The 18453-nt window shown below is 38.6% G+C and overlaps 1 protein-coding gene across 51 annotated transcripts in view; it reads right to left on the bottom strand.

The window, feature by feature from the left end:
* The window catches only part of nrxn3b (neurexin 3b), a 420076-nt gene that overhangs the window by 348175 nt on the left and 53448 nt on the right, over positions 1–18453 (bottom strand).

Genomic DNA, 18453 nt, shown 5'->3' with positions numbered 1-18453 from the left:
ACTTCAACTGTATATATATATATATATGTGTGTGTGTGTGGGAATCCTTTTCAGTCTTGGCGTTTCAAGCCTTAGACCGGCCCACTTCAGTTCACAGCTGACTCTATTAAAATATCGTAATTTTCAATTCAGTACTTCACAGTGAAGATTTATTTGAATGGTTAACACAATGTAATGTTTAACAGTATCAAAAACTATTTTCTGTAAGATTTAGTGCTTATAAATATCCAAACCTAGAAATGAAAATATATTAAATAAATACAAATCTAAATTAAGCTAAATATATAACATAAAGCAAAAAATCAAATGTATTGAATTTTCTATTGACACTATCATGTCTTTCTTCAAGGAAACAGCTGCTACATAACTTCAAATATTTGTCATAAATTTGAGAACATTAAAGGTCAGCTAAATCTCCAACACTATTCTTTAAAACATCACAATGTCCTTTTTCTGCAATTTCTGAATAGATGTTGTTGGAGCCTTTTTGTTTGGATTAATTAACTAATATTATATGATGCATTTCAGCTTTGAATATTTTTGTTTGTCATTTGAGAACTGCTTTTTTTTTTGAGAAAAGTTGAATCATTAAACTATGCAATCAACAACAGAACATCATCACAGCTGGCTGATAAAGCTTTCAGGTAATACAGATTTACCCAGATTTGATTAGGCAGTGTTTAAAAAGCTCCTGAATGTGTGTTAGCAACATGCACCGTTGTGTTTTTTAGGACTAATTACAGAAAATCCATCATCAAACAGACCTGCAGAAAATTCTAAAGTGAAACACATGCATGACAGGAATTGAGAAAGCAGTGAACATCAGTCATTTTACAACTGTATGGCTTTCTAACACTTAAAGGACCCTACAACTGGCACAATGCAACCCAAGGTGCGACGCAAATGTTATTTGCTAGTTTCAGCTCGATGCAAGCGTCATTTTGCAGCACGCTTTTTTAAATAGTAAATGCATTTGCGCTCATATGTGCACTCATAGGCGTTCTGGTCTAAAAAAGGAGGCGTGTTGAGGCGCATTGCTGGTGCGTTGCTATTTTGAGGAACTTACTGTAAATAGACTGCTCAATAGACCAGCTGAAAGCTGGTCTAAAGTCCAGCGCAGAGCACATTAGTTGTGCGCCTGGCTTAAACATTGTTTAATACACACAGGATGTAAAGCAATACAGAAACGTCTTAACGAATGAAAAAGAATTAAATGAATAAAACATTCCAAAAATTATATAAATATAAAATATAAATATAAAAACCAGTACCTCCAGAACTTATTTAATTTGCTTTTGTACAATGTCATGGTTTCCGCTACATTTATTCTTCAATGGCAGGGCGCCACAACAAAATTAATCCCGCCACGGCTACATTACAGCTTCTCATTTAAAACATTACATTTTTTTAATAGCAGGTAATAATCGCACCAAAACGTATTAAAAGAAGAACGAATTATACAAGCATGAACTTCTCTGTAACCGTAGTAGTGCTGTGCATTATTTGTTTACCCCGTTAAGGTTACGTGCTGACAGATTGACTGGCTGACTGACAGGTGCGTGATGCGTGAGGCCAGCAAACACGACGTAAAGCCATTTCACTTTACTTCAGGACGCATTAATATCGCTCTGTAGGTCTATTAGAGACATTTATAAATATTCCTAGCAAATCTAATAAATGTTGAAGACTTACTCGTTATATAAACGCACTAATTCGCATCCAGCAGCGTTTGTTTGAGAGCGCACAAGAAGATCTGTGCGCTCTTGAAGCGGCTTATATTTCAGAGGGCGTGCAAGAAGTTTTGTGCACGTGCAGAGGAAATCGGCGCGCAAGCAAAGAGATTCACATGCTCGTAAGCTATTACAAATATGCCATCTCGACTTCTAATTCTGTGCTCACGACATTTGACTTTGAAATAACGGCACAGGTAGTGTGTAGATCTGTGTAAAAAAGGCCTGCCGCCACAGCTGGAAAAAAATCCTAGAGGAAACACTGAATGTTATTATTATCATTAGTTTTATTTATTACATGCATATTTAAATTTGTTTTATTAAAAACAAGCTTATATTTTTCAGGTTTTGGAGCATATGGGGGTATAAGACACATCTTTGGGTATAACTCCTTTGACCATACTTTGTTTTTATTGTTCATTTATTTGTTTGCTGGAAATTAGAACTGAATTTAAAAATAGTTTTGAAGTGAATTTTTGCACTTAACAAACTAAGTTATTTATGTTGGCTAATGCATGTCTTCAGTGGCGAGTGTACGACACCGTTTCTTTATCCACGAAGGAGTGAAAGTGAAAGTAAAGGTCGAATGGATTAGGCTCACGATCCTCTTGCTGTAGATACTGCTTAACTGATTTGAAGTGTTCAGTTTTTACACTTACAAAGTCCGCCATGTAAATAGCAAATGCGCCATGGAGCGATGCAACCAACTCTTAAAGGGAATGAGAGATGAGACTCCGATTGGTTTATTCTCAAAACACACCTATTACTCATTAAGAGAAAAAGCTCAACCCTGTTAGACCATGCGCCATGGCGCAGAGCAGATTTTCCCATCTTTAAAATAGCAAAAGTGGATTCAGACATGCCCTTGATGCTATTGCGCCCTGTGCTTTAGACTTTGCGCCTGGATTGTTAAATTAGAGCCCATGGATTGTAAAATTAGAGTCCCTTACATATTTTAACACTAGAACTAACATTAACACTGTACACATCAATGTCGTCAGTTCCATTTCTGGTAATGTGTATAAAAAAGATCACAGATTATGAAAACGCATATAAACAACTCAACAAATGAAAGAAAAACATGGTTGACAAGCTTTCTTACTGAGAGAGGAATGTGTATTGGGGGTTGAGCACTGTTGAGCAGTGTGAGAGTGCTGCATCTTTGTTGCCTTTTCTATAGAGTACATCTAGCTCTCCCTGCAGAAAACACAGTGACGTCATTCCTAGCCCAAAGCAGGACTAACACTGACCCGTTATAACCCAATGGAAATGAGCAAGCCAGAATAGACAACTGGCAACAGTCCAACCACAGAATGGAAAGCCTCATTATTCATAAAAAGAGTCTAAACCCATGTTGTCCTTAACTTTCAACTGAAAACCTCCCTATGCACAGTAAACCTATTATTTTTGAAACTGATGCGCTGTTCAGCCATTTTAAGAAGACTAGTTTAGCTCATTGCAAATGTTTAAAGATAAATATGGTCTAGCATGAAGTAGCATACTAGCAGCAATGTTGTATTGGTTAGCTGGTAAAAAAGTCAAAGAAGACCAATGACCTACTGCTTCCACTGATGTTATGAATACAGGAATTAACCCATGAAGCTAAAGGAATTAACAAATACATTAATGTTGAGTTAAGCTAATGTATATTGTTGATTGTTGACTGTCAAATGAAATTCCCAACATGGTAAATGAACCATATATATATATATATATATATATATATATATATATATATATATATATATATATATATATATATATATATATATATATATATATATATATATATATATATATATATATCACTTGCTGCTGAATCACAAAATATCAATTTATTTTCCATGTTAATGTGGGATACAGTGCATAAAGAAAGTATTGATAGCGATTCACCTTTTCTAGGTTTACAGTCTTTTTCCAAAATGGATTACAATACTCCATAATGACGATGTAAAAAAAAAAAAAAGTTTGTTTGAAATTGTTGCAAATTTATTAAAAGTAGAAAACCTGAAAAATCACATGTACATCAGTATTCACAGTCTATGCCATGAAGCTCTAAAATTGTCTATATAAGGTCCCAGGGACAACCATTTGTATAGCAATCCACCAATTAGGCCTGTATGGTAGAGTGGCCAGACGGAAGCTACTCCATGCCTGGAATTTGTCAAAAGGCATCTGAAGGACTCTCAGACCATGAGAAACAAAAATCTCTGGTCTGATGAGACTAAAATTGAACTCTTTGGCGTAAATGCCAGGCGTTACGTTTGGAGAAAATCAGGCACCACTCATCAAAAGGCTAATACCATCCCTACAGTGAAGCATAGTGGTGGCAGTATCATGCTGTGGGGATTTTTTATAACAGCAGGAACTGGAAGACTAGTCAGAATAGAGGGAAAGATGAATGCAGCAATGTACAAAGACATCCTGAATGAAAACCTGCTTCAGAGTGCTCTTGACCTCAGACTGGAGCGACGGTTCATCAGCAGGACCCAAAGCACACCACCAAAGTATCAATGTGAATGTCCTTGAGTGGCCCAGCCAGAGCCCAGACCTAAATCCTATTTATCCCTGGAGAGATCTGAAAATGGCTGTACACTGTCAATTCTCAGCCAACCTGATAGAGCTTGAGAGGTACTGCAAAGACAAATGAGCAAAAATCCCCCCCCTCCCAAAAAAAACAGATGTGCCAAGCTTGTGGCATAATAATCAAGATTTTTTCAGGGTTTTTATTTTTAATAAATTTGCAACAATTTAAAAAAAAAATTCACATTGTCATTATGGGCTATTGTGTGTAGAATTTTGAGGAAATAAATTAATTTAATTCATTTTGGAAAAAGGCTGTAACATAAAAAAAATGTGGAAAAAGTGAAGCGCTGGGAATACTTTCTGGATACACTGCATTTGGCCAAACCAGGATTAGATGATGACTGTCAAGAGATTTTTTGGAAAGCATTCTATTTCTGCAATGTCAATGGCCGACGGTTTCATAATTTCCTCAAGTACTTAAATTATGATTTTTTACAAGATTAAAATTGTTACATTTTAGATCGTTAGCCATAACGAGTGCGACAGTGGAAACCTTAATTCAGGTCTTGGATATTCAAACTCACACTCTTTGTGAAAAGATTTACAAACACTTATATGTTTTCAAATATTCGATTAGCACCTTTTTTTTTAGGATATTCTAAAAATACCAGTTAAAGAAACCTATTTTTTGGGGGACGGGGATTCTCTTCCCACTTAAGCTCGCCTTTGACAACTTGCAACAATGAATCATTGGTGGAAATGCACACTGGCATTAATTTTGGTTACCATTAACACAGGGTCACCTTCAGTTGGCCAACTGCTGATGCAAGACGCAAGTGTGAATGAGTCAATTACAGACGAACAGGAGAAATGCAAGATCTGCAACTCTCCAGTTACACAGTGTTCTGGCATAATCCAAAGCTGTGTACATATGTAGAGTTGATAGACTGAGGACAACACTTAAAACAGTCCATGTCAAAAAGTCAAAGTCAAAGGTGTCAAAGTATATATATATATATACAGTTGAAGTCAGAATTATTAGCCACCCTGAATTATTAGCACCCCTGTTTATTTTTTTCCCCAATTTCTGTTTAATGGAGGGAAGATTGTTTCAGCACATTTCTAAGCATAATAGTTTAAAAAAAAACTATTTCTAATAACTGATTTATTTTATCTCTGCCATGATGACAGTTAATAATAATTTACTTGATATTTTTCAAGACACTTCTATACAACTTAAAGTGACATTTAAAGGCTTAAATAGGTCAAAGAGGTGAACTAGGCAGGTTGGGGTAATTAGGCAAATTATTGTATAATGTTGGTTTGTTTTGTAGACTATCGAAAAGAAAATTAGCTTAAAGGGGCTAATAATTTTGTCCCAAAAATAGTTTTTAAAAAAATTCAAAACTGCTTTTATTCTAGCTGAAATAAAACAAATAAGACTTTTTCTAGAGGAAAAAAACATTATCAGACATACTGTGAAAATTTCCTTGCTCTGTCAAACATCATTTGGGAAATATAAAAAAAGGGGGGGCCTAATAATTACTGTATATATATATATATATATATATATATATATATATATATATATATATATATATATATATATATATATATATATATATATATATATATATAGTTGATGTCAGAATTTTTTCTCTTTTAAATATTTCCCAAATGATGTTTAACAGAGCAAGGAAAATTTTGCAGTATGTCTTAATAATATTGTTTCTTCTGGAAAAAGTCTTGTTTGTTTTATTTCGCCAAGAATAAAAGCAGTTTTTAATAAAAAGAAGAAAAAAAAAACATTAAGTTTAAGGTTAGCCCCTTTAAGCTATATATTTTTTCGATAGTCTACAGAACAAACCACTGTTATACAATAACTTGCCTAATTATCCCAACCTGCCTAGTTAACCTAATTAACCTAGTAAAGCCTTTAAATGTCACTTTAAGATACATAGAAGTCTTTTTGAAAAAATATCTAGTAAAATATTATTATTATAATAATATATTTACTGTCATCATGACAAAGATTAAACAGACCACTAATTAGAAATGAGTTATTAAAACTATTATGTTCAGAAATGTTAAACAGAAATAGGGGACAGGGGGGTTATATATATATATATATATATATATATATATATATATATATATATATATATATATATATATATATATATATATATATATATATATATATATATATATATATATATATATATATACATGAGGTGATCCCCAAAGGTCACAGCTATTACCTCAACCAAACATGCTAATGGAGTCATTTATCTGTGTGTCACCTCCAAAACGGTCCTTGTGGGATATATAATATTCTGCAGAAGCATTCCATCTGCTCAGATCTGTTTTAGGGGACTGGTTGTATTCATCTTCCATAGTGGATTCAGTATGTTCTATATGGCCTCATTCTGCCATTTAACTAACTCCAATTACTTTAGGTCATTGAACCTGAGGGCAAGACCAGGTGTGTCAATTTTCAGTATATGGAGAGCGGTTCCATAGAGGCCAAGCAAATGTCAGTTCATTACAATGGTGTACTCAACCTGGGGAACGCAGACCCTTAGTGATTTTATTTAATTGAAATCTTAACTCTGAAAATAAAACATGTTGTTTTGTAGTTAATAATTTCCCAGATTATGAAATACATAAACGTTCGTGCCACTGTTGTGCTACATAAGTTTGGATTTTGATTAAAGTTATTGCTTTGGTAAAATGGAGGGATACGATTTGTTTATTATGAGAGTTCTACCAATTTGTATCAAAATTTGTTCAGTTGTTTAGGGAAAGAAGGGAAATCTTGCATCCAAAAAAAGCATTTAGTAGTGATGGGTTCATGAAAATAGATCCACAATATGGCAGGGATCCAGCCTAGCTAGCAAAATTCATGTGGCTCAAATCCGGCCCACATACAGCATGGAATGATAGCACTTGGGCAGTCTGCTCCTGTTTGCCAGATCTGGGCCACAAATAAGCCATACTGTAGCAATAACATATCAGCCAGAATTCAACCAAATGAACCAGAAATTAACCTATTCGGGACCACAGTTTGATTTTATTCTGACCCAGATCCGGCCCACACCACAAACTTAAATCTTGACCACATACTGAATGGAATGATGGCTTAAGGGCGGTCTGCTCCTGTTTGCCAGACCTGGGCCACAAATAAGCCAAAGTAATACTACACATCAGCCAAAATTCAACCAAACTCACTTGTCAAATATTTGCCAAAGGTGGCCCACATATGTTTTAAGATAACCCTGCTGAAAAATCCAGCTTAAACCAGCCTTGACTGGTTGGCTGGTTTTAGCTGGTTGACCAGCCTGGTTTTAGAGGGGTTTTGGCCACTTCCAGGCTGGTTTCCAGCAATTTCCAGCCTGGTCTTAGCTGGTCAGGCTGGAATATGACCAGCTAAAACCAGCTTGACCAGCCTAGCCAAGCTGGGAGAAAACCAGCTATGTCCAGCTTAAACCAGGCTGGTTTTAGCTGGATTTGGCTGGTCATTTTCCAGCCTGACCAGCTAAGACAAATTAGCCATATCTTCTCTAGGCCACTATAGGCTCAAATCCACATTAGCCATTGCTTTCTGTGCCGAATATTCGCCAAAAGTGGCCCACATATGTTTTAAGATAACAGGGCCACATTTGCCATATCTTCTCTGGGTCACAATAGGCCAGGGGTGTCCAAACTCGGTCCTGGAGGGCCGGTGTCCTGCATATTTTAGTTCCTACCCCAATTTAACACACCTGAACCAGCTAATTAAGCGCTTCTAAGTATATTAGAAAGCTCCAGGCAGCTGTGTTGAAGGAAGTTGGAGCTAAACTATGCAGGGCACCGGCCCTCCAAAACCGAGTATGGACACCCCTGCAATAGGCTAATGGCTGTATTAGCCAGAGTTTACTGTGCCGAATATTCGCCATAAGAGGCCCGTATATGTTTATAATAACTGGTCCACATTTGCCATATTTTCTCTGGGCCACATTAGGCTCACAGCCGCAATAGCCAGAGCTTACTGTGCTAAATATTTGCCAAAGGTGGCCCACATATGTCTTAAGATAACTGGGCCACATTTGCACTTACACTTGTGAGCCACTTTAGAATTAGACCCAGATTACTCTTAAAAGACTAGGCCACATTTTTGCCAACTTTGGCCCACATTTGTCCTCTATCATTTGGGCCAAATTGATAATTTTCCACATGGGCCACATTAGGCTCACACTCACATTCAATTTTGCCATAAGTGCCAAATCTTTGCCTCAAATGGCCCATATATGAATTTGAATCTTTGGCCCCCCTTTGCCATTGTACAGGTGGGCCACTTTAGGCTCACATTCATTTTGTCTGGGCCGAAGGAAGACCACCTGTGCCGCAAAACTGCCTAAAGTGGCCCACATTCGTATGCTATCTGTGAGTACTCAAAAAGAACCACTGTATTACAACATGCAGTATTTATTCAGCACAAAGATAAACATACACATACTGTACATGTCTGGTTTGCTATGCTTGTGGAGACTCTCTCTAGACATTCTGATTGTTGTCTTGTACAAACTGACTGTATATATTCTCACAGAATACCTTCTGCATTTTAAAATATCTTGGTCTATCTGATTCATATGCTTGTTTACCCTTGGGAACCTCAATTTAGATAATACAGTCATTTCAAGCTTCTAGGCCCATTTATTTTTTATAAACCAGGTGGTTTTATGTTTCTCCTGCTGCGTAGTGTTGGTTTACATCAGTCGATCAGCATGGCAGCAGAACAGGTTCAAAATAGTGTTATGCAAATAGAAAAACAGTAACACATGCACTGTCGATGAGTGACGCTACACTCATGAATCTCAAAGGTGAATACTTCAAACCTACATTTTAAACTATTAAAGGAGTTGGGTTTCTGTCAGATTTTTTTCCCCACTTTCTTTCAGTCAGGTGTGAAGTACACAACGACCTCATAAGCATTTCAAAGCCTGACATCAAATAATAATGTCAGATAGAAAATCACAGCGCGGCTCTTGGCAAACATACCCAACAGCAATTTAAACGCACAAAAACTGTATTTATGAAAACATACAAACTGCTAAAAACACTGCAGGGAGCGGGAGAGAAGGCAGTACAGCATACACTAGCTTAGCTGTGCTATTGAACAGTTATGGTTTGCTGTAGTTAAAGTCAGTGTTTGGAGTAACACAAAATAATGCAATTACTGTACACTGTACTGAATTCCCATTTCACAATGTTACTGTCATTTTTCATTTGCATTCAGCAACTACTCACAATAAACGTAAATCTGTCAGAAATCAAGCCACAGAAAAAAAACACTGCACGTCATGTGACTTAACCAAAGCACATCATTGGCTAAACTAAGGCCAAAACACAAAAATAAAGAACTACAACACCACGAAAACCACCAAAAAGCAACAACAAAAAATAATTTAAATGAGCATTAGATGTAGCGTTACATGGACATCGAAAAAATGAGATTTGTGCAAAAATATGTACGACCTACTACAGCGAATTTAAGACCTTTTAAGGATTAAAAATTAGATATTTTAATTGTTAAGACCCCGTGGAAACCCTTTATTTCCTTTTTTTTTTTTTTTTTTGGCCTTTTTTGTGTTACATGCTTTTTGATCTTTGCTAGACTGGAACAAATTGGTATGCTGCGGTCACACCAGACGTGGAACATGCGGATAAATCGCGCTATTCGTGCATAAATAGCCACGTGAACAATTGCGTTTTCTTGCTTCATTCGCGTGTTAAATCTGCTTCATTCGTCAAATTCACTTCAGAACAGACACGGATTCGCGTGATGGGCAGGGCTTCTATCTGCCCGGTGACTCTAGCTTCATTGCTAAATGGCTAACATTGATTTTATGAAGAAAATAACAGTGTTTATGTGTTTTATGAAGAGTGAAAAACAGTTTTGATACGTTTAGGGTCGTGTCTGAGTCCACTACATCCTTTCAGAGGTGCACCCAGCTCTGTGAGCTCATAAACTCCTCCAGAAACTGAACCTGGATGACGGAGGCTTTCAGCGGTGCTTTTGACTGAGCCGAGCCCAGTTTGATGAACTGTTGTCGTTGACTGCTGGAGGATTTCCCCCAGGTCACTGACAACAGGCGATACGTCACAATCACGCCCCCACAAGAGCAAGCTCCTAATTGGTTAATGCGGAGCGAATGTCCGCTGAAGTTCAGATTTTCGAACTCGAGTGATTCGCGCGAAACGCTCATTAATCGCGTCAAACATGCAAAACGCTTAATTCGCACCGCTCTATTAGCACAATTCGCGCGTATCACGCCGCAGGATGTCTATTCGCGCTTTTGCATTGACTTAACATGTAAATCATTCGCGCTTGATGTGCGTTCCACGTCTGGTGTGAACGCAGCATAACAGTGGTGAAGCAAAAAGGAATGTCATCATACCACCTGGTGGTGATTGTTTTACATTTTTTTTTCTGGTTACATAATTTGCGAACTCCAAAAAAATGTATATAAAGGTACATTTTCAGAATGAGCCTATGTTGAATTGACCATAATAGCTTGGGTTCAGTCATTTCTTAAACTAAATATGTGCCGTTACAATGTGATAAGGCAATTGTTGTTGTTTTTGTTGTTAATGTTGTTGTTTTAATGAATACTTTTGTCTGTGTATTTGAAAAATCAACAACGTCTCATACAATTGACCAAAATTAAAAATAGCTTTAGTACACTGTTAAAAAAAATATATGTTGGGTTCCACACAATTGATTAGTATTAGGACAATATGAAGGAATTAAATAAACCTATGTTTTTACAAATTTAAGTGGATTGAACATAAAACAATTTAGTTGCCCTCCCATAAGATTTAAGAATTGTGTCCGCTCATTTTAAATAAGTAGTTCAACAAACAGCAAACACCATTTACAGTGTAACTAATTAGCTGAAAAAAAATTTTTATCTTAATCTTTTCCCAGTCAAAATAAAAATACAGTACCTTGCAGACTTGTGCAGAGTAGTGAAAAGCAATGGCCTGAAAGTGTGACCATTTATGAAAATATCTATTTATTTGACAGTTTTAGATCAATTATAACACATCGTACCCCACTGCACCTCAGTAGAATGCATGGAATTTAATGTCAGCTATTTGCTCTCTGCACCATGCTCGGCTAAGAATAATTCAGATGGAAATGATTCCTTAGCAGTCGCTTAGTCATGGCCCCTTTTTGATAACCTTTAACAGCAGTTGCCAGAGGAGCGATGTCCTTGAGCTCCTTCTAACTCTGACGTAGCATTCATTGCCTCATTCTCTAGTAGCCACAAAACATGTTCCCTGACATTTCTTCAGATTCACTGTTTCCTCGCCCCACAGTAGACCATGTTTACTGCAGTACATCGAACAAAAGCGGCTCAGGAGCTGTACATGCAACCTTGTGCTTTCTTTTTTTGTAAGAAATGAACACAACATACTAAAATATACCCGACAAAAGGTCTCATCACCTATTTAAGTTCTTTACTCAAATTTAAATTCTAAATTAATTAATGTCATCTATTATTCCCATGAGCTTAGACGACTGCATCCATACATATCTGCAATGACTCAAATAACTTATTAATGAAGTAATCTGGAATGGTAAAAAAAAGTGTTCTTGCAGGACTCCCAGTGTTCATCAAAATTCTCTGGATTCATTTTCAATGCCTCCTCCTTCATCAGCTCAATAATGTTTATATCTGGTGACTGGGCTGGCCAATCCTGGAAAACCTGAAGGGGTGCCTGGCCCGTCCTTTGCACTGGCCACCAGCTGCCATCGGAATAGTTGGCAATCCAGGGGTGTTATAGATTGTACCAAACACCTGAGAACCGAGCGAAGGGGGTGAAATTTCTGGAGTGTTCCAAGAGAATGACAAAACTGTGGTAAAATATGGGAGAGTGCCAGGAAAAACAGGAGTGTTGGCGCGTATGACTGGAAAACACCCATACAAACTCATCCACATATGAATGTGGGGCACTTTAGGCAGTTATGCTGCACTGGTGGTATTCCTTCAGCCCAGACAAAATGAATGTGAGCCTGAAGTGGCCCGACTGTACAATAGCAAAGTGAGCCAAAGATTCTAATTCATATATGGGTCGTTTAAGGCAAAGACTTGGCACTTATAGCAAAATGTAATCTGAATGTGAGCCTGAAGTGGCCCATATGGAAAATGATCAATTTGGCCCAAATGATGGAGGACAAATGTGGGCCACAGTTGGCAAAAACGTGGCCTAGTCATTTAAGAGTAATCTGGGTCTAAACCTAAAGTGGCTCACATGTGTAGGTACAAATGTGGCCCAAATATCTTAAGACATATGTGGTTCACATTTGGCAAATATTTGGCACAGTAAACTCTGGCTAATTGCAGCCATTTGCCTAGCGGCCCAGAAAAGATATGAAAAATGTGGCCCAGTTATCTTAAAACATATGTGGGCCACTTTTGATGAATAATTGGCACAGTAAGCTATAGCTAATGTGGATTTGAGCCTATAGTGGCCCAGAGAAGATATGGCAAAGGTGTAGGCCCAATCTGGGCCAGAATAAAAGCAAACTGTGGCCCAGAATAGGGTCAGTTCGGGTTCATTTGGTTGAATTCTGGCTAATATGTGGTATTGCTTTAGCTTATTTGTGGCCCAGATCTGACAAACAGGAACAGACCACCCTAGCGCCATCATTCCATTCAGTATGTGGTCCAGATGTAAGTGTCTGGTGTGGGCTGGATCTGGGTCAGAATAAAAGCAAACTGTGGCCCAGAATAGGGTCAGTTCTGGTTCATTTGCTTGAATTCTGGCTGATATGTGATATTGCTATGGCTATATTAATCTGGCAAACAGAAGCGGACCGCCCAAGTGCCATCATTCCATGTGTTATGTGGGCCGGATGTAAGTTTCTGGTGTGGGCCAGATTTAAGCCACATTATTGCTAGCTGGGTTTGAAGTGTGGGGGAAACCAGAGCACCTGGAGGAAACCCACACGAACAGTTTCATTGGCTTACACGCTGAAATTAAGACTTTCTGCCAATTATCAAAACCTTACACTCAAGGAGCCTTTGTCAGCTTCACGCTTTTTGCAAAACATAACACACAGTAATTTGCAAAACATTAAATACACCAGCATGCTTTTAAGACAAATGTGCGCTTTTAAGATGTGTTTGCAATATGTTAAATGCAATACTTCATTTTTCAAGAGATGTGAGGCATTTTGAATTTTGTGTATGCTGTTCTTGGATTCATGTGTACAGATTTTTATTTTTTTTATTTTTTATTTTTTTTAAAGAGGCACAGTTATGAAAATGTGTGTAAAAAAAACTATGTGAGGGGGTATTCCCACTAATGTATCATGAAAAATGCATTCATCCAAAACGAGTTCTGTAGCACTGGCTGTTAAAAAATGTGTTAACATGCTGTAATGTAACATGATGCGGTGAAAAAACATGATATTGGATTTGTAAAGTGCTAGGGGTTTGCTGATGAACATAACTCAAGGGTAGAAGGTCTATTATGATGCTGATGCCTCCTGACTTATGACCATGATGAGGTGTACTGATTACTTATGAATGGTAAAACACTGGGAAATCAGAGGCATCCAAGCCCAAACATAAACATAGGCAAAGTACACAGAATGTAATAAATGTACATTTAGCTGTGTAAACGTTCCTTAATGCAAGTTTGAGGCTCTGCTGAAATATCGCTTCCTAGTCATGGCCCCAGGGCCGCTATGCTGGAATTGCTAAGAAACGTCATGCCTGAGCAGAATATTGATTAGCTGTAAAAGTAGATGTGTACACACACACTACCGTTTTTTCTGACCTAACAATATTTTCTATCTGCTAAACCTAACCCAACCTGAATACTCACTGAAACATTTCGTATTTGTACATTTTTAGATAAATCTAATTCAATGTAATTTAGCATGTTTTTCAAGAGTTCACACTTAGCTGATGATTGATAATAAAGCTTGTTTGGCATGCTGTCCTGGGAGAGAGCCCTGAGCTTATGAGATCCTCGAGCCCTGGGCTCCCTCCAGTTTGCAGGGCAAGAGGGGAGTTTGAGCTCGATCTCGATGATTCCCCCCGGCTTATTTGTAGCTAAGTGACAGATATGGATGACTGATAAAGGTGTACTCGCTGAGAGCTTGACTATGGTAGTGGTGTGGGAGGAAACTGGAGAACCCGAGAAAAACCCATGCGAGCATGGGGAGAACAGGAGAAACTCTGCACAGAAATGTCTCCTGGTTTAGTAGGGACTTAAACCAGGGGCATTCTTGCTGTGAGACAACAATGCTAGTCATTGGGCTGCCATGATGCTCGTTTGGAAAGGAGGAAAGTAGCATTGGGTGGGGTCTTCAAGACAAAGATTTTGAGATAATAAGACTCTGGTTATTTATAGAGTTAGGAATCATCTATTTGGAGCTGATGCTGAAACAGCTGAGAACAATCATAAGCAGTTCATTCCGCTGTGGCGACCCCAGATTAATAAAGGGACTAAGCCGAAAAGAAAATGAATGAATGAATGAATACATATGAACGCGAGGTATAGTCTATTCTGTCAAACACACATCACATGACAGCAGCTACAGGAATGCCAACAAACTTGTAAACAAACAGTCGCCGTCATATCACCCTGCAGCCAAAGACCGGTTACTCACTGAAGCTAAGCAGGGCTGAGCCTGGTCAGTACCTGGATGGGAGACCACTAGGGAACACATGGTCAGCAGGGGGTGCTCAACCTGTGGTCTGTGAGTCCTAATGCCCCAGTACAAGTGAAGGGGACACTGCACTGTCAGTGGGCGCCGTCTTTCAGATGAGACGTTAAACCGAGGTCCTGACTCTCTGTGGTCATAAAAATTCCATTGCACTTCTCGTGAAAGAGCAGGGGTGTAACCCTGGTGTCCTGGCCAAAGTCCCTCTATCGGCCCATACGATCATGGCCTCCCAATCATCCCCTTCCACCGAATTGGCTCTATCACTGTCTCTCCACTCCACCAATAGCTGGTGTGTGGTGAGCGCACTGGCGCCGTTGTCCTGTGGCTGCCGTCGCATCATCCAAGTGGATGCTGCACACTGGTGGTGGTGTGGAGAGACCCCCCTCATGATTGTGAAGCGCTTTGGGTGTATGGCCATACACAATAAATGCGCTATATAAATACACATTACATTTCTGGAGGAGATTCACCATCAAGACCAAGTTGTGGATTACTTCTGAAGACCAGCATGATCAGACGGAGCATTATCCAGAGGGTGATAATGGGTAGAACGGCCATAAAGAAGGTTGATGTCGTGATCTCGTTACTTTCGAGTATGCATTAGCTTGGGCAACCTGAAAATATGCAGATGAGACAGTTGTTTAATCTTATCACTGATTCTATATACGTAATTCAATTCAATTCAATTCAGCTTTATTTGTATAGCGCTTTTACAATGTAATACAATCGTAAGCTTGGCAAATGGCTTTTCAAAGATGGCCGCCAAGTGAAATTACATGCCTTAAAGCGACTTTTCCCACACATGCACATGGCTAAAATGAAAATAGCACATTTCTGAAGAACAGTACAGACACAGTACACAGACACTGTACACAGTACAGGCCAGTCTTAAAAAGCCATATTAATATGATAGTATTGGAACATGAGCGTTCATGCCTATGGTATATACCAGGGGTCACCAATCTTGTCCTGGAGGTCCGGTGCCCTGCAGGGTTTAGCTCCAACTTGCCTCAACACACCTGCCTGGGTGTTTCAAGTATACCCAGTAAGATCTTGATTAACTTGTTCAGGTGTGTTTGATTAGGAAGCTAAAATCTGCAGGACAGCGAACCTCCAGGAACACGTTTGGTGATCCCTGGTATACATCTACAGATTTCACACAACAGAGCTTCAGAGGGTTGAGACAATCATAATAAGTATATGTTGTAGGCTACAGCAATACAAGTTCAAAGAAATGTTTTGCGTAGGCATTATTCATGCCATTTGGAATGCAATTTCCCAGGATTCATTACACTCTGCTGGTGAGCCGGTTTGACCACTCGACATCTAAACAACAGCTTCCATCCTCAAGAACATCACAGCATACACTTGCTCATTTATTTACTTCCTTTTACTTTTGCGTAAAAAAAAATGCTCCGCAATGACCTTCAGTACAAGAGGACAAAGAAACCTTCCCTCTAGCTTACTGCGAATAAAACTACACTTTATTGTGCAGAATACGACAGGAAGATTAACTCAGCACATTTCCACACCATCGCCGCTCTCATTCAAAAACTAATTATGAAGCTTTGCATTTTTGTCAGGACTCCCGCAAGGAGGAACAGCCTGGTGTGTTACAGAGACAGGCTCCAATGACACACTGCTATGATCAGGTTTATTTGATCCTCTTAGGAGTACAGGACAATCACACAGGCATAAGATGCTCAAACATACACAAACAACAAGGAGAACGAAAAAAAAAGGACTTGAAACAATCACTTTGTGACCCTGTACTGCACTCTAAACGAACTGTTTTGCTGGCAAAGCAAAAATAATCAAATGAGCTGCGCACACTATATATGAAATGCTTTGTACTTGATATTATCTAAATCCCTGCTAAAAAGCAATGTCAAAAGCAATATTCCAATGCAACATGCTGATGTAATGTACAGTACACCTTTCTTGTTTAATACTGTTTAAAGAAGCTGCAAGACTTTTTCACTTCTTATACTGTACTTCAGCCTCCACATCAAAGTTCCTGAGGCAGGACTCGAAATTGCGACGATTTTGGTCGCATATGCACCCGAAATTTTATCTCAGAATATAATTGGGAGCATTTGTGCGAATGCATAAAATTGTTGTGTGCGACCAGTTTTTACTGCAAAATGTTCACCACATGCGCGGATTCGGGAGACATTCACGCAGAATGCATCTCTGCACTTGAAACACGAAACGCAGCGCTCAGGAATGGTTTAAAACAGTTGTCATGTCAACTTTCTGCAGTAAACATAGCCAAGTCAGTAATGCTTGCCCCGCCTTCACGCTCTTCTTATTGGCCCACTGCTCTAGCACTGAAATATCAGCTGTCAATCACTCAGTCAATGCCTTCTGGCTTGGGATGCGAGAGAGAGCTACTACCACGAAAAATTGTAAAGCGCTGAAGATGAGAATGAAGATAACACTGACAGACTTTGTTTTGGAAACCATGGCGTCTAAAGTTACAAATAATGACACATCTTACTAGTGATAATGAGCTGAATGTTAATCCACCATCTACACTTTTCAAAGAGTGGATAAAAGACTTCCATTGGCTTCAAGTCCGCTATGAAAAGTCTGTGGGATGGAATTTTCAGGTAACTGTTTGCCACATCTAGCACGAGAGCTTCTGTTTAACCCTTACTATAACTGCCAGATGCTGTCCGCCATGCAAGTGGCAGCTATATGTAAAATTGAACACCACGTACACCATCGTAAACAGGCTTAAACTGAGCAAACTAATATCGCTACTCATGAAAAGACCGGTATTGCTATTAACATGACGTATGCATATAATAAGGTACAGTACATGTCAAAAACATCACTGCAATATCAGACAGAGAACAGCACAGTTATATCGGTAACAGATTCATTCATGTCCAACAGTGCATGCAGCGCGGGTGAGCGGTCCGTGTATCTTTTGCTCACTCAGTTATGTTAGAAAAAAATTATTTTCGAGTAATAACGGGAATACGTTGAGACATATTTTCCTCAAAATTGCATACATATATATTTTTGCCTGTTAGTTTGATTAGTGTTGATTTCAAATGCAATAACTATTTGTATAAAACCTGTAGTACCGGTGCTTATAATTGGTGTGTGCGACAAAATTTTGGCTGATGTGCCTACATTTTTAAAGTTAGGAGCATCGGTGCTACCAAGCAAATAGGTTAATTTCGAGCCCTGTGAAAGCAAAGAAGGCCAACTGCTCAAGAGAAGGCCAGCCCAGTCACTAGAAATAAACATTATTGAGCATGACTGAGGTAAGATGAAGGAGGAGGCACTGAAGATGAATCAAAAGAATCTTGATGAAATCTGAGAGTCCTGCAAGAACGCTTTCTTTGCCATTCCAGATGACTTTATTAATAAGTGATTTGAGTCATGGCAGAGATTTATGGATGCAGTCCTCTAGGCTCATAGGAGTCAGACACAATATTAATTCCTTTTCCACTG

Source organism: Danio rerio, chromosome 20 (assembly GCF_049306965.1).
Source record: "Danio rerio strain Tuebingen ecotype United States chromosome 20, GRCz12tu, whole genome shotgun sequence".
In the NCBI taxonomy this organism is placed as follows: domain Eukaryota; kingdom Metazoa; phylum Chordata; class Actinopteri; order Cypriniformes; family Danionidae; genus Danio; species Danio rerio.
The sequence above is the reverse complement of the archived record's forward strand: the minus strand, read 5'-3'. Positions and strand labels throughout refer to the sequence as shown.